Below are 17,015 nucleotides of genomic sequence, written 5' to 3' on the forward strand. Positions count from 1 at the left end.
TTTTACAATTACCTTCTAATTGGGGCATCTGATACTGGTCTAATTTACCATCGTGTTACTAAGTGTCTTTCAAAAATAAATTTATTGAAGAAAAAAGCCAAATACATAATAATGCTGAAGATGGTACTAAACTTTCTTCAACAAATGTACCTTAGGGCTTCCCTGGTGGCGCAGTGGTTGAGAATCTGCCTGCCAATGCAGGGGACACAGGTTCAAGCCCTGGTCTGGGAAGATCCCACATGCCGCGGAGCAACTAAGCCCGTGCGCCACAACTACTAAGCCCGTGCGCCACAACTACTAAGCCTGTGTGTCTGGAGCCTGTGCTCCGCAACAAGAGAGGCCGCGATAGTGAGAGGCCCACGCACTGCGATGAAGAGGGGCGCCCCCTTGCCGCAACTAGAGAAAGTCCTCCTACAGAAATGAAGACCCAACACAGCCAAAAATAAAAATAAATTAATTAATTAAAATGTATCTTAAAAGGAAACATTATAACACCAGGTTTTGGGTTTTTTTAAGTATCAGTGCCTAAAACAGATGCAAAAGAAAATAAACAATGTTATTATATTCTAGAGAGCTACTGTTGCCTGTGGAAGGTTCTGGATTAGGTGACTCTTAAAAACTTAGCAAAAATGTGTTAAAGACACAACAGCACCCAATTTCAGTGCTTCTTGACAGAATCAGACAGTTTAAAAAAGGATTGAAAAGTCATTTCTTACCTTTCTTTAGGTTTATTTTGTATATGCAATTTGCATGCAAACGTGCATGGAGAATCCCAGCGGGGCCTCCAAAACAAACAGACAAACATGCATGGAGAACTCACTCTGCATTGAATTCTCTCAAACCATCCCCACCCCCACTCTCTTGGACTTCCCTTCTCCACAAAAAAACAATGCCATTTCTCCTAGGCCCAGCGTCTGGGTCTGGGCACCCAGTCTCATCAAAACCACAGCTAAAATTTATTGATCACTCACTGTGCCAGGCACTGTGAAAAGTACACAAATAAACTTCATCCTCCAAAAACAACCAAATGAGTTGGGGACTTCGTAAATACCCATTTTGCAGATAAGTAAACTGAGGCTCGCGGAGGGGATGCTCTAGCCCAAGCAGCTTGTAAGTAGTGATGCTGAAATTCAAGGCAGCAACGCTAAGTCAGAGCTGCCCCCGGGGTGAGCCAGAGTCAACCCCAGGTAGCAGTGCTCATGGCCACAACAGGCCGGGGCTTTGTCGTGTCATCTAGCACAGAGCGAATGTCATGGTTACGGCTCTCTGGATTCAATTCCAGCCCCTCCTCTTGCAAGCCGTGTGACCTTGAGCAAGTTATTTGCCCTCTCTGTGCCTCTACTCCTCCCAAAATGGGGAGAATAGTAAAGATCCAGAGAACTCTTATACACGAGCGGTGGCATACCACGGCTGGGGAGAGGGGAGCAGCTCACCCCAGGTGCTATCAAAAACGAGGCCCATTAATTTCTAAAATATACAAACAGCTTGTATAACTCAATAATAAAAAAACCCAAACAACCCAAACAAAAAATGAGCGGAAGACCTAAATCAACATTTCTCCAAAGAAGACATATAGATGTCCAAGAGGCACATGAAAAGATGCTCAACATCGCTAATTATTAGAGAAATGCAGATCAAAACTACTATGAGGCATCACCTCACACTGTTCAGAATGGCCATCATCAAAAAGTCTGCAGATAAAAAAATGCTGGTGATGGTGTGGAGAAAAGAGAACTCTCCTACACTGTTGGTGGGTATGTAAACTGGTGCAGCAGCTATGGAGATTCCTTAAGAAACTAAAACTAGAATTGCCCTACGATCCAGCAATCCCACTCCTGGGCATACATCCAGAGAAAACTCTAATTCTAAAATATGCGTGCACCCCAATGTTCACAGCAGCACTATTTACAATAGCTAAGGCATGGAAACAACATAAGTGTCCATCAACAGGTGAATGGATAAAGATGTGGTATATATGCAATGGAATACTACTCAGCCATAAAAAAGAATGAAATAATGCCATTTGCAGCAACATGGATGGACCTAGAGATTATCATACTAAGTGAAGTAAGTCAAGCAGAGAAAGACAAATATCATAGGATAGGACTTATATGTGGAATCTAAAACATGATACAAATGAACTTATTTACAAAACAGAAAACAAATGTATGGTTACCAAAGGGGTAAGGAAGTGGGGGAAGGATAAATTAGGAGTTTGCGATTAGCAGATTCAAACTACTACATATGAAATAGATAAACAACAAGGTCCTACGGTATAGCACAGGAAACTATATTCAGTATCTTTTAATAAACCATAATGGAAAAGAATCTGAAAAGAATCTGAAAAGTGTATCTATCCGATACACTTTGCTGTACACCAGAAACTAACACACACTGTAAATCAACTACACTTCAATTTATAAAAAAGAAAATCTGAAGTAAAAAAGGGGAGCCCATTGTCTGCAGAGAATTCAGAAACTGATAATAAACCTGATTTTATTATTATTTTTTTATCAACGTGCATAGACAATGCTGAACAATGTCAGCGTCGAAATAATCTCCCCTTAAGAAATCTTTTACTGGTCTAAACCAGGGAGTGAGCAAAGTTTTTCCATAAAGGGCCAGATAGTAAATATTTTCAGCTCTTTGGGCCAGATGGCAACTACTCAGCTTGTGATCCCAGCAAGAAAGCCACTGCAGACAATTCATCAATGAATATGGCCCAGTGCCAGGAAAGCTCTTTACATGGACACTGAAATTTGAATCCTCTATAGTTTGCATATGTGAAATATTATTCTCTTTTTGATTTTTTTTAAAGATATTTTTTGGATGTGGACCATTTTTAAAGTCTTCCTTGAATTTGTTACAATACTGCTTCTGTTTTTGTTTGGTTGGTTTTTTTTTGCGGTACGCGGGCCTCTCACTGTTGTGGCCTCTCCTGTTGCGGAGCACAGGCTCCGGACGCGCAGGCTCAGTGGCCATGGCTCATGGGCCCAGCCGCTCCACGGCATGTGGGATCCTCCCGGACTGGGGCACGAACCCATATCCCCTGCATCGGCAGGTGGACTCCCAACCACTGCACCACCAGGGAAGCCCTGCTTCTGTTTTATGCTTTGGTTTTTTGGCCACGAGGCATGTGGGATCTTAGTTCCCCGACCAGGGATCGAACCCACACACCCTGCATTGGAAGGCGAAGTCTTAACCACTGGATCACCAGGGAAGTCCCTCTATTTTTGATTTTTTTCCCAACCAGTTAAAAAAAAAAACAACAAAAAACACTCCTTAGCTCCTACAAAAATAAGCTGGATTTGGCTGACAAGTCATGGCCTGTCCACTCTTGGTCTGAACAATTGCTGTGGTTTAACCACTGGAAGTTTTGAATTAGCACATTTTATTACTTATCCTTTAATAAACATTGTATTTTACACAGAAGTGAATTTGGAGAACTTCATGCAATGCATTTGGCTCCAGACACACACAGACTCAGCTATACACATTCATTTGAAGAGCTAGTTCTTAACGATTCTAATTCTTTTGAGTTCTCTTTGGAAACAGTTCATATTTCCAACCCTTGTGGTATTACACGATCTTGTGTTTAAACAGTAGATTTGAAATAAACAGTGATGGGCCAGTGATTTTAAATGCAAAGAAACAGAGTTTGAGCTACTTCACTTTTTTTTTTCCCTATCTGACCACTTGGACCTTCTATTTCTGTTTAAAAGTTTAGACAGTGCACCAATTGCAAATTATAATATTTTTGTTTGGCAAGCTCAAATTTTAATTCATTTTTACTGGATTTGAGCCGTACCTTTAAAATGGAAATATCAATAATTTCCTCCTTTAAATTATTATTCTTGTTTGATGATTTAAACTTATTAAACTATAAAGCTATTATTCATTGCTGCAACAGATCAGTAGAGATATGTACCTACATGTAAAGAGAAGTTTTTCTTTAAAAAAAAATTCATTAATGGAATTAAAATGTATCCATTCATCACCTTTTTCCCTTTATTGGACTGGGATATTTATTTATTTATTTATTTATTTATTTTTTTTATTTTTTTTTTTTTTGCGGTACGCGGGCCGCTCACTGTTGTGGCCTCTCCCGTTACGGAGCACAGGCTACGGACACGCAGGCTCAGCGGCCATGGCTCACGGGCCCAGCCACTCCATGGCATGTGGGATCTTCCCGGACCGGGGCATGAACCCGTGTCCCCTGCATCGGCAGGCGGACTCTCAACCACTGCGCCACCATGGAAGCCCTATTTATTTAATTTTTTAACATCTTTATTGGAGTATAATTGGTTTACAATGGTGTGTTAGTCTCTGCTGTATAACAAAGTGAAGCAGCTATACATATACATATATCACCGCATCTCCTCCCTCTTGCATCTCCCTCCCACCCTCCCTATCCCACCCCTCTAGGTGGTCACAAAGCATCAAGCTGATCTCCCTGTGCTATGTGGCTGCTTCCCACTAGCTACCTATTTAACATTTAGTAGTGTGTATATCGGACTGGGATATTTATTTTACGTATGTTACTGGTGTGATTATATAGCTGGTGTTCAATGAAAGAAAAAATTTCACTCCATATTTCTCTTATGGCTATTACAATTATTGGTTGCTTTGCATAATTATTACTGACACTTTCTGGCTTATAGAGGAGTGAGTGTTAAAACAAGATTTCCTTCAGCTTTTAAGTGTGCTATGTAAGCCACTGCATTGAGGCACTTAATACCTGGTTCCTAGTGTCAGACAAATATTTATTATCATCCCTAGTCCACTGACAAACTATACCCCCATAGTCTGTCTTTGTAAAGACTGAGAGCAAAGAGCAGCTTTTGCATTTTCAAATAATTTTAAAATACAGAATAATTATTTCGCTTTAAAAATATAGGAAGAAGGGCTTCCCTGGTGGCGCAGTGGTTGAGAGTCTGCCTGCTAATGCAGGGGACACGGGTTCGAGTCCTGGTCTGGGAGGACCCCACATGCTGCGGAGCAACTAGGCCCGTGAGCCACAACTACTGAGCCTGTGCGTCTGGAGCCTGTGCTCCGCAACAAGAGAGGCTGCGATAGTGAGAGGCCCGCGCACTGCGATGAACAGTGGCCCCCGCTTGCCACAACTAGAGAAAGCCCTCACACAGAAATGAAGGCCCAACACAGCCAAAAATAAATAAATAAATAAATAAACTCTTACCCCCAACATCTTCTTAAAAAAAAAACAACCAAACGTTAAAAATATAGGAAAAAATTATTTCGCGACACAGGAAAATTACATGAAATTCAAATTTCAGCCTCAAAAAATAAAATTCCATGGCGCACAGCACGCCCATTTATGGACTGTATGGTCTGTGGCTGTTTGGGGACAAGAAGAGCAGAGTTGACTAACTGTGATGGGCTGTGTTTAAGCTATTTGCTACGTGGCCCTTTAAAATTTGTTTTGCAGACTCCTGCTCTAATTTTTCAACCCCTCTCCTCCAAACCCCCAACTCTGGAATTCCATGTTCAGAGACTTAGGCCCCCAGGTCCTCTTCTATAGACAGCTGCCCAGCGTCACCCAGTGGACCCCTCCCCTTCCCACCCAGGCCTGGCCTGAGGCTGGGGGAGACCGGTCAACTTCTCAGTCCCTGGCGCCCTCTAGTGGACCCCGCGAGCAACTGCCTTCTCAACCTCCTTCCCTGGCGGCCCCACCCATGCCCTCCCTCCCCGCCAAACCCAGGTCTCCTGGGAAGTGGGGAGGAGTGGGAGGTTATTTTTGTGCCCCCTCCTTGTCCTGATTCCTCCCCCTGCCCCCTGCCAAGGTCTCCAGGACTCCCCTATCCTGGGGCCATGATCCTACTCTCCCACCATGCTTTACACACTAGGACTCTCAATGAATTAAATCCCATTCAGTCGTTGTCAAAGATGTTGACAAATTTGAACAGCTTTGTTACTTTCCAAAGCCCCTTGGTGTGTATACACACCACCTCTTAATTTGTGCTTTTTATCTGTACGTACGCCTTGCATTTGTGTAGCATGCCATTCTTTGCCCCTCCAAAGTGTTGTTTAAAAATATTTATTTATTTATTGGGCTAAACCGGGTCTTGGGGCATGCAGGATCTTGGTTGTGGCGTGCGGGATATTTACTTTCAGCATGAGGGATCTTTAGTTGCGGCATGAGGGATCTAGTTCCCTGACCAGGAATCGAACCCTCGCCCCCCTGCACTGGAAGCGCAGAATCTTAACCGCTGGACCACCAGGGAAGTCCCTCTCCTGAAGTATTTTGATCCACATAATTTCATCCAACATCTGCAGGAACTGGCTGGTATTTCACACTGAAGACATAGAAGGACAGAGGAGATAGGTAATATATATGCTCAGGCTAAGAGATGATGTTGGGTCCAAGGCCCGAAAAGACTCAGGTACAGTGGTGAGCTGGAGCTGGCTTCCTCTGGCTGGTGAGATTCAATGACATCACGCAGGTAGATTGAAATTGGCCAAGGTTGGGGCATTTACACCTCAGGAATCAGCAGATGCTACAAATTAGGGATTTTCTGTGTGGATCACGAGACGGAAGGTGTAACCATTGCGCTTTGGGATGTGAGCAGAGCATCAGCAGCATGGCAGTCAGAAAGGAAGATAGTCCTCCTGGGAGAGGGCATCCATGCCAGCTGTGCCAGGGACTTTTGGGAAGACAAATCACTCATTTTCAGAGCCTTCCTTCCTTCATCACTCATTTATTCATTCATTTTCCCCATCAAATATTTATCAAATATTTGCCTGATGTCGTAAGACGTTACCCATTCCTTCTCAAATATTAGAATAATGCTTGGACCTTTTCCCCCCCAAAAGCTGTGATTATTTATAAAGTCCAGTACCACCTCTCCAAGATATCAGATGTGAGTTATTAGATTCAAAATGAACTAGCTTAGGGACTTCCCTGGCGGTCCAGTGGTTAAGACTCCCTGTTTCCACTGCAGGGGGTCCGGGTTCGATCCCTCCTCCGGGAACTAAGATCCAACATGCCAGTGGGGCATGGCCAAAAACAAAACAAACAAACAAACAAAAACTAGCTTAATCCCTACTGCAAATGCAGCAAGTGCTTCTGCTATGCCTGTCATTTCTAGAAGTCTGACCTTGTTTTCAGGGTTAACTGCTTAAGGTTGGCAAATGGCCTGTATATCCAACTGCCTTTTGCCATCTCCATGCGGGCGTCTCACAAGCCTCCCAAATTCAATGTGGCTGACTGAGCACCCGCCATTCCCCCAAATGTGCTCCTCCCGCTGCCCTTCCTGTCTCACTAAACGGAAGCTCCAGCCTTCCAGTGCTCAAGGTCAAAACGTTGGGTTGTCCTTGAGTTTTCTCTTTCCCTCACACCCCACATCCATCCATCAGCAGTCTTATCCACTCTGTCTCACTCTGCTCCAGGCACCCGGGCCTCCTGGCTGTCCCTCCAACATGCCAGGTGCGGTCCTGCCCCAGGACCTTTGCACTGGCTGTGTCATCTGCCTCAGAACCCTTCTTCCAGATCTCGATGGAGCACACTCCCAACTTTTTCTGCTTTTGCCAAATGTCACCTTCTCAATGAGACCGTCCCTGACATCCTATTTATTTATTTGGTTGTGCCGGGTCTTAATTGAGGCTCACGGGCTCCTTAGTCGCAGCATGCATGTGGGACGTAGTTCCCTGACCAGGGATGAAACCCGGGCCCCCTGCATTGGGAGCGTGGATTCTTAACCACTGCACCCCCAGGGAAGTCCCTGACATCCTATTTAAAACTGTGACTTTTTTTTTTTTTTGGGCGGTACGCGGGGCTCTCACCGCCGTGGCCCCTCCCGTTGTGGAGCACAGGCTCCAGACGCGCAGGCCCAGCGGCCATGGTCCACGGGCCCAGCCACTCCGAGGCATGTGGGATCCTCCCGGACCAGGGCATGAACCAGTGTCCCCTGCATCGGCAGGCGGACTCTCAACCACTGCGCCACCAGGGAAGCCCTAAAACTGTGACTTTTGCCCTATTCCCAGCTTCTGTGTTTCCTCTTCTCTTGCATTCGCTATTTTTCTTCCGCGGCACTTGCTGAAATGGGACATACTGTTTTTTATTTGTTTGTGGCCTATTTCTCCCTATCAGACTGTGAGCTCCATGAGAGCTTGGAACAGAGTAGGGGTTCAATAAAAATTTGAACTGCTGTAGCTGTTGAATGAATGAATGATTTGCCTTAACTTAGTTATGAGGAACATGCCACGTCTTATACCCCAAATGCCTCGAAGTGTAACCAATGTCCTGATGCCCTAGATCAGGGGTTGGCAAACCACAGCCCATGGGCCAAAGCCAGCTCACCACCTGCTGTTGTATTGTCTTCAAGAATGCATTTTACACTCTTTAACTGGTTGAGAAAAAGTTTTAAGAATATTTTCTGTTAACTGAAAATGATATGAAATGCCAATGTCAGTGTCACCTGGCCACACCCATTTGTCTATATTTTTGAGACAGAGACTGGCCCTCAGAACCGAAAATATTTATTATCTGGTCCTTTACAGAAAAAGTTTGCAGAGCCCTGCTCTCGTGTCAAAGGAGGAAATGGTGTTGCCAAAGGGGAAACTGAGACCCAGAGGGGTGAGATGAGTTTTCCAAGGCCCCACGTTTCTGAGGGACTCCTCCTTTGCTGAATTATCTGAACAATGTTTCTGATGCTTTACAGGAAACAGAAGTCAGACTGCCGGGGACTTCCCTGGTGGTCCAGCGGGTAAGACTCCGCGCTCCCAGTGCAGGGGTCCCAGGTTTGATCCCTGGTCGGGGAACTATATCCCGCATGTATGCCGCAACTAACAGTCTGCATGCCACAACTAAAGGGCCCTGCATTCTGCAACGAAGATTCGGCATGCTGCAACTAAGATCCGGCGCAGCCTAAATAAATAAACAAATATTAAAAAAAGGAAGAAAAAAAAAGAAAGAAGGAAGGAAGAAAGAAATCAGACTGATGAAGAAACACCTTCATAAACTGAAGGTCACCTGAGGTACTGACCTTGAGAGAGAAATCTGCACCCAACCATCCGATCTTGCCAAGCCCCGGAGATTTTTAATTGCCCCTGTAAAAAAAGAAAAAATAAAGTCATCGCTCACTCTAGAAACCTTGAGTTTGGGACTTTGATCGAAGTGATTACGACATCCCATCAAAACTCCATTTGACTTCATCCCTTCTGCAGACATTTATGGGCACAGTCAGAAGCTGAGGGCAAACTGGAGGCAGAAAAGCAAGTTTCCAGGGGCTGGGGAGCAATGGCTAATGGGAACGGGGTTTCTTTTGGGGCGATGGAATGTTCTGGAACTAGATAGCAGTGAGGGTTGCACAACACAGTGAATATACTAAAAACCACTGATCCGTGCACTATATTTTTTTATAATTTTTTGGCCTTGCCACGCAGCATGCGGGATCTTAGTTCCCCAGCCAGGGATCGAACCCGTGTCCCCTGCAGTGGAAGCACGGAGTCTTTACCACTGGACCGCCAGGGAAGTCCCCATACACTTTAGAAGGGTGGATTTTGCATTACATACATGATGCCTCAATTTAAAAAAATAATAATAAATTTTAAAAGACAATGCTTATCTGTTTCTTACTAAATAACAGTGCTATGAAATAAATAAATAAAGGGAAGGCAAAAAGTAAATTTCACCTATTAACCACCCCTGCCCCAAGTCAAACTCCTTTTCCACATTCCTCCTAATTCTTGTTCATCTGCATGGACCCTTTTTGCACAGCTGTAAAATAGATATCATCTTGCCCATCCATTGTTCAGGACATGATACAACATCATTAAAAAAGAAAAACAACTCTAGGGGTGGGAGTGGGAGGGGCGAGAAATGGGTGAAAGGTGTCAAAAGGTACAAACTTCCAGTTATAAAATGAGTCCTGAGGACACAATGTACAGCATGGTGACTATAGGTAATCGTACCGTGTTGTATATTTGAAGGTTGCAAAGAGAGGAGGTCTTAAAATTTCTCATCACAAGAAAAAAAAAAGGTGTTTGTTAACTATGTGTGGTGACGGATGTTAACTAGTCTTGTTGTGGTGATTGTTTCTCAATATATACATAAGCCAAATCATTAGGCTGTACACCTGAAACTAATATAATGTTATATGTCAATTATATCTCAAGAAAAATAATCAAATAATAAAAGGAGGTAAAAAGGAAGGAAAGAGGGAAGGAGGGGGAAAGAAAGAAAGAAAGGAAGGAAGAAAAAGAGAGAAAGAAAAGAAAGAAAGGAAGGAAGGAAAAAAGAGAAAGAAAGGAAGAAAAGAAAGAAAGAAAGAAAGAAAGAAAGAAAGAAAGAAAGAAAGAAAGAAAGAAAGAAAGAAAGAAAGAAAGAAAGAAAGAAAGAAAGAAAGAAAGAAAGAAAGAAAGAAAGAAAGAAAGAAAGAAAGAAAGAAAGAAAGAAAGAAAGAAAGAAAGAAAGAAAGAAAGAAAGAAAGAGATAGGAATTCCTTGGCAGTCCAGTGGTTAGGACTCTGCACTTTCACTGCCCAGGTCTGTCTGAGGTTCCATCCCTGGCTGGGGAACAAAGATCTCTCAAGACGCGGGTGGTGCGGCCACCAACAAAATGAAAAGAAAAACAAAACAAACAAGCAAAAAACACAAAAAAATCCCTCTAGGGATGGCATCACAGAGATGGGCCTCTGTGCTTTTGTCCACTTATTTGCTACTTCCTGAGTTTTTGCTTAACCCCATAGCCCTTTCTCTCTCTGAATAGCTAAGTATCTGGATCGAAGCTGATGCAGGGAATGATCACAGACGTTTCTGTTGAATGAAGTAATTAGTGAATATCCATATCCCCTGGGGTAGGTCTTTCTGCCTGGCAGGGAGTAGACGCTCAATAAATGTTAGTTGAATGAACACACACCGTTTTGGTGGAGGAATATTTCAGCTCCCCAATGTATAAAAGTAGTGGTGTGTTGGTCTGTGTTTAACAACCGGCTCTCTTGAAAGGGAATTTAGATATCTCTGTATATCTAATATATATTATACATGTATAACTACATGCATTGCAGACATCTCTATATGTTGAATATACATTACATGTGTATAATATACATGCATTGCAGACATCTCTATATGTCGAATATACATGTGTATAATATACGTGCACTGCAGACATATCTATATGTCGAATATACATTACACGTATATAATATACATGCATTATATAATATATATATTTATTATTATTTATTTTATATTTTTTGGCTGCCTTGGGTCTTCGTTGATGCACGTGAGCTTTCTCTAGTTGCGGCGAGTGGGGGCTACTCTTTTTTATGGTGCATGGGCTTCTCATTGTGGTGGCTTCTCTTGTTGCAGAGCACGGGATCTAGGCTCATGGGCTTCAATAGTTGTGGCACATGGGCTCAGTAGTTGTGGCTCCCGGGCTCTAGAGAGCAGGTTCAGTAGTTATGGCGCATGGGCTTAGTTGCTCTGCGGCATGTGGGATCTTCCCTGACCAGGGCTCGAACCCATGTCCCCTGCATCGGCAGGCGGACTCTCAACCACTGTGCCACCAGGGAAGCCCCCTAATATATACTTTTAAATGTTAACAATATAAAGGAGGTGTAGGACACAATTTACAAATAATAATCACATATACAATACTGTATTATAAATTCTACATAGCCACTTGAATCTCAGAATAGGTTTTGGTTGATTTTTGCCAAACTCTTGTATCCATAGCCAATCTCTGGTGGCAAATAATGGAACAAGTGTAGTTCTGACATGAACGTTGGCAATATTTTTCATTTATGTTAATAAGTAACATGAAAGTGAAGATGTATGTTGGAATTTCACTTGTTCATCAATAATGTGAATGTCTTCTTTGGTGAATCATGTAACGGTTTTTGAATACTGGAAAATATCTTTCCATTTCTGTGTGTGTGTGCTAGTCACAACCTAACAATAGTAGACACACATTTTGACATTTAATCTGCATTATTAACTTTTCTCCACCATTTTTGTTTGTTTGTTTGTTTGTTTTTTTGCGGTACGCGGGCCTCTCACTGCTGTGGCCTCTCCCGTTGCGGAGCACAGGCTCTGGACGCGCAGGCTCAGCGGCCATGGCTCACGGTCCCAGCCGCTCCACGGCATGTCTCCACCACTTTTTAAAGCCTAAACCAGGAGTTGGCATGCTATGATCCTCTGCCTGTTTATGTAAATAAAGTTTTATTGGCACCTGGCCATGCCCATTTGGTTAGTGTGGTCTGTGGCTGCTCTCTCCGTACAGACATGCAATAGAGATGTAGGGCCCACAAAGCAGAAAATATTGACCGATCCTTTACCAAAATATTTTCTGACTCATTCTATGCAATCAAAAACACAATAAATCAAGCCCTCATTTGTATCATTTGCCAATTTCCAGAGTGTAAATACTCCCACTAGGGACCATTTCAATCTGCCAATGTGATGTCAATGACACAAAGTTAAAAAAGTACAGAAAGTACCTCCCCATCATATTTCCACCAAACAGATACAATAACAAAAACAATGAAAATAGGTGAAAATCAAAGCAAATTAAAAAGCACACATAATAGCAAAATATAATTCGGATGTGATGTTTTGAGTATAAATACTTTTTACTTTTAAAAAAAATTGAGGTGATGGGGACTTCCCTGGTGGCGCAGCAGTTAAGAATCCGCCTGCCATTTCAGGGGACACCGGTTTGAGCCCTAGTCCGGGAAGATCCCACATGCTGCGGAGCAACTAAGCCCATGCACCTCAACTACTGAGCCTGCGCTCTAGAGCCCATGAGCCACAACTCCTGAGCCCATATGCCACAGCTACTGAAGCCTGTGTGCCTGGAGCCCGTGCTCTGCAACAAGAGAAGCCACCACAATGAGAAGCCTGCGCACAGCAACGAAGAGTAGCCCCCGCTCACCACAACTAGAGAAAACCTGCACACAGCAACAAAGACCCAATGCAGCCAAAATTAAATAAAATCTAAAAAACAAAAAAAAAATGGTGTCGTCAAAAGTCTTCTGTAACTTTCTAAGACTTTTTTACGTTGTTGTTGTCATTTGTGAGTTTACTGCTGCCTAATATTTCTTTGGGGACTATACTGGAACATATTTTTCCATCAATGGATATTCGTATTGTTTCCAGATTTTTGCCAAAGAGAACATTAGCATACGTGTCTCCTGGTTATAGAAGGGCATATGCCTAGGGGTAGAATTGCTGGGTTGTAGGTAGTCTAGATAGAGCTCAACTGCAGTATGCAAAGGGGTCAGGTCAGCCGTTCTTCCAGTTAATACATTGCCCAGGTGAGAGAGATAAAGTTCAGGGTGCATTCCGAGATAGGCCGAGTGTACACATGTGATATTAATCCTAAATTGTTCCTGAGTAAGATAAACACCACTTTGAATTGAATCTATCAACAAAGCCATTAGAAACTAATTTCCATGGGGAGGGGGAGATTTCAGAGAGATCCAAATCTCTGGGACCAGGGAACAGATGTATCAAGAAAGATGTGATTGGAACCAATGATAAGCAGAGAGATAGGTAACAGGGTGAGGTTACAGAGAAAAATGTACTCTGTGGTCAAGATAGAGAAGGGGCTGGAGGGCAAGTCTGCTGTAATCTCAACAATAAAAGCTTATGTTCTATAACAAGGGCCGAGCATCAGGTGATTAGCAGGAAGTTCGCCTCCCAAGGACAGGAGCACCCATTTCATTAATTCAAGTAGCATATATTCGGAGGCTTCCACTATCCAAGGAGGTGGACTGGAAGAGAAAGAGACAAATCCAACAGCTTCCTTGCCTTCAAAATGTTCATAACTAGACGGGAAGATAGAATAAGAGAGCAGGGAAGGGAATCAGAATGCAGCGAGAGCCATACGCCAGAAACAAGCAGGGTGTATTGGGAATTCCAAGGAATAGGGAACTGGAAGGAACAGGGAGAATCAGATTTAATGTATGCTGAGCCCCCAACTAGGAATCGAGGAGAAAATTCTGCTCATTAGAAAAGATTTGATCCCTTGATCCTCCTCAAGAACTAATTTAACTCAGCCATAAAAAAAAAAAAGAATGAAATAATGCCATTTACAGCAACATGGATGGACCTAGAGATTATTATTATACTAAGTCAGACAAAGACAAATATCGTATGTCACATATATGTGAAATCTAAAAATAATGATACAAATGAACCTCTTTACAACACAGAAACAGGCTCACAGACATAGAAAACAAACTTATGGTTACCAAAGGGGAAAGGGAGGAGATAAATTAGGAATTTGTGATTGACAGATACACACCACTATACATAAAATAAACAACAAGGACCTATTGTATAGTACAGGGAACTATATTCAATATCATTTAATAACCTATAATGGAAAAGAATCTGAAAAATATATAATATATACATAACTGAATCACTTTGTTGTACACCTGAAACATTGTAAATTGACTATATTTCAATAAAAAAAAAAGAACTGATTGGTCTACATGAAGGGCAGTCCCCCAGATACACACGATGGAATATCATACATACAGCAAGGAAAAAACCAAATTACTGTTACATGCAATCATATGGATGAATGGCCAAAATATTTTGCTGAGCAAAAGAAGTTGGGCACAAGAGTACATACTGTACAATTCCATTTCCACGAAGCTCTAGAATATGCAAAACTAATCTCTGGAGATAGAAATCAGAATCTAGGGTGCCTGTAGGGGAGTAGGGGGCTGCAGCCAGCTTGTCTTGGCTCATAGGTGCCTATTGTTACTATCCTTTCCAACTTCATGGTAGATGGAAATAAGTCTCGGTGGGAATATATACACCACAGAAAAGGACAAGTACTACAAATTACAAACCAGCCTCTCTCTCTCTCTCTCTCTCTGTCTCTCTCTCTCTCTCTCTCTCTCTCTCTCTAAATCTCTCGTTTCACAAGCCCATCGTTAAACATTTACCAGCACACCACTGCTGCTTGGGGCAAGGGGGATTAACTGAATAGGACACCTAGAAAACTTTCTGGAGTGATGGAAATGTTCTGCATCTTGTTTCCGGGAATGGTTTCATGGGTGTATACAGTTATAAAAGCTTAAGGAATTGAACATTCAAGAACTGTGCGTTTATTACATGTGAGTTACAGCTCAATAAAAAAGACTATATGTATATATAGCCTAAAATAAAATAAAATCATAGAGAAATCATTTTGCAGAACAGAAAGACATTGGAAACGCCCAGATCTGGGAAAGGTCATGGCATTATTTGAGGCTAGATGAGCATTCTTCTGAATTTTGGATGAGCGACTGGGAGCAGTGAGAGGCAAAACAAACACAGCTCAGATTGTAAAAGTGGAGGGGCAGGCAGTGTCTGGGAGCAGTTTTCATCAGGGGAGAGCTATGGTTACAACTTTGCATTTTTAGACCATTGTCACATTTTGCAATTATGTATATTTAGATTATGTAGCTATTTTTTTAAACATTGTATCTCTCAGTGCCCAGCGCGGGTCTAGCACCTAAAAGGCTTGCAAATTAACTGTTAAAAGAATGACTGCAGGGAGGCTGGACAGGAAGTGGGCAGGGCTGAGCCAGGGGGACCAGGGGACCTGGGCTGAACCTAGAAGAGGTGGACTGAATCTTCCTCTCTCTGTTTTTTCCCACGTGAAGATGCACCCTACCATGAAATGCACACAGGTGCTCATAGATGTGAGCCAAAAAAAGCAATGTGGTGAGTTTTTCATGAAGCCAACTTTTTCCCATTTAAATGGCTGTGCCTTTATTCAGTGCCATATACTGCCTCCTTTGTTTTTTTTTTAAATTGGTGTTAAAAATGACCTTTCTCATAAAATGGTGTAGCCGCTGTGGAAAACAGTATGATCCCTGAAAATAATTAAACATAGAAACACCATATAATCCAGCAATTCCGCTTCTAAGTAGATATCCAAAAAAATTGCAAGCAGGATTGGTACACCCATATTCATAGTAGCACTATTCATCACAGCCAAAAGGTGGAAACACCCAAATGTCCATCAGTGGGTAAACGGATAAACAAAACATGGTCCAACCATACAGAGGAATATTATTCAGCCTTAAAAAGGAACGAAATTCTGACACACGCCACAACATGGATGAACCTTGAGGACACTATGTTGAGTGAAATAAGACAGTCACAAAAGGACAAATATTGTATGATTCCACTTTATATGAGGTCCCTAGAGGAGTTGAATTCATAGAGGCAGAAAGTAGTGGTAGTCTGGGGGAGTAGAATGGGGAGTCAGTGTTTCATGGGGACAGAGTTTCAGTTTGGGAGGATGAGAAAGTTCTGGAGATGGATAGTGGGGATGGTTGCCAAACCGTGTGAATGTACTTAATGCCACTGAGCTGTGCACTTACAAATGGTAAAATGGTAAATTTTATGTTACATATACTTACAACAACAACTTTTTAAATGACCTCTCTTTCGTGAAAGAATGATGGTAATTGATATTATGTATGTGTATGTGTGTGGGTGTGTGTGTGTGTGTGTCCATAACTGGCAAAAAGCCTTTGACTCTGAGGTCAACTTAAGTCTCCCACTTTTTTTTTTTTTTTTTTTTTTGCGGTACGCGGGCCTCTCACTGTTGCGGCCTCTCCCGTAGCGGAGCACAGGCTCCGGATGCGCAGGCTCAGTGGCCATGGCTCACAGGCCCAGCCGCTCCGCGGCATGAGGCATCTTCCCGGACCGGGGCACGAACCCGTGTACACTGCATCGACAGGAGGACTCCCAACCACTGCGCCACCAGGGGAGCCCCTCCCACAACTTTTGAGGATTTTACCGGGTGATGTATTCCCAGTCCGGCACCTGCAAGGCTCTAAGGGTCTGACGTCTCCCTCACGCACACCTGCCCACCGCGTCCTCGCTCTCGCCCTGCCTCTCCCGAACGCCCTCCTGGCGCCCCAGGCACATGCGCACACGCTCGGTGGGAGACGAGCGAGTGCGCATGCTCCATGCGTCGCCTAGAGTCGGTATCCTCCCCTTTTCCCTTCGAGGAGGCGGCCTCAGGCTGGTGCGCACGC

General features: G+C 43.2%; 1 long non-coding RNA gene across 1 annotated transcript; it reads right to left on the reverse strand.

Moving 5' to 3' along the window:
• Window positions 1–8,538: 8,538 nt before the first annotated feature.
• Window positions 8,539–16,901, reverse strand: LOC309819676. The gene is made up of 3 exons (XR_014296453.1): window positions 16,775–16,901; window positions 9,003–9,066; window positions 8,539–8,884 (listed from the first exon to the last, which is right to left on the reverse strand). It is a non-coding gene; the product is annotated as an uncharacterized lncRNA (long non-coding RNA).
• Between the last annotated feature and the right edge of the window lie 114 nt (window positions 16,902–17,015).

The sequence above is a fragment of the Grampus griseus genome (genome assembly GCF_964374135.1).
Source record: "Grampus griseus genome assembly, chromosome: 3".
NCBI classification, from domain to species: domain Eukaryota; kingdom Metazoa; phylum Chordata; class Mammalia; order Artiodactyla; family Delphinidae; genus Grampus; species Grampus griseus.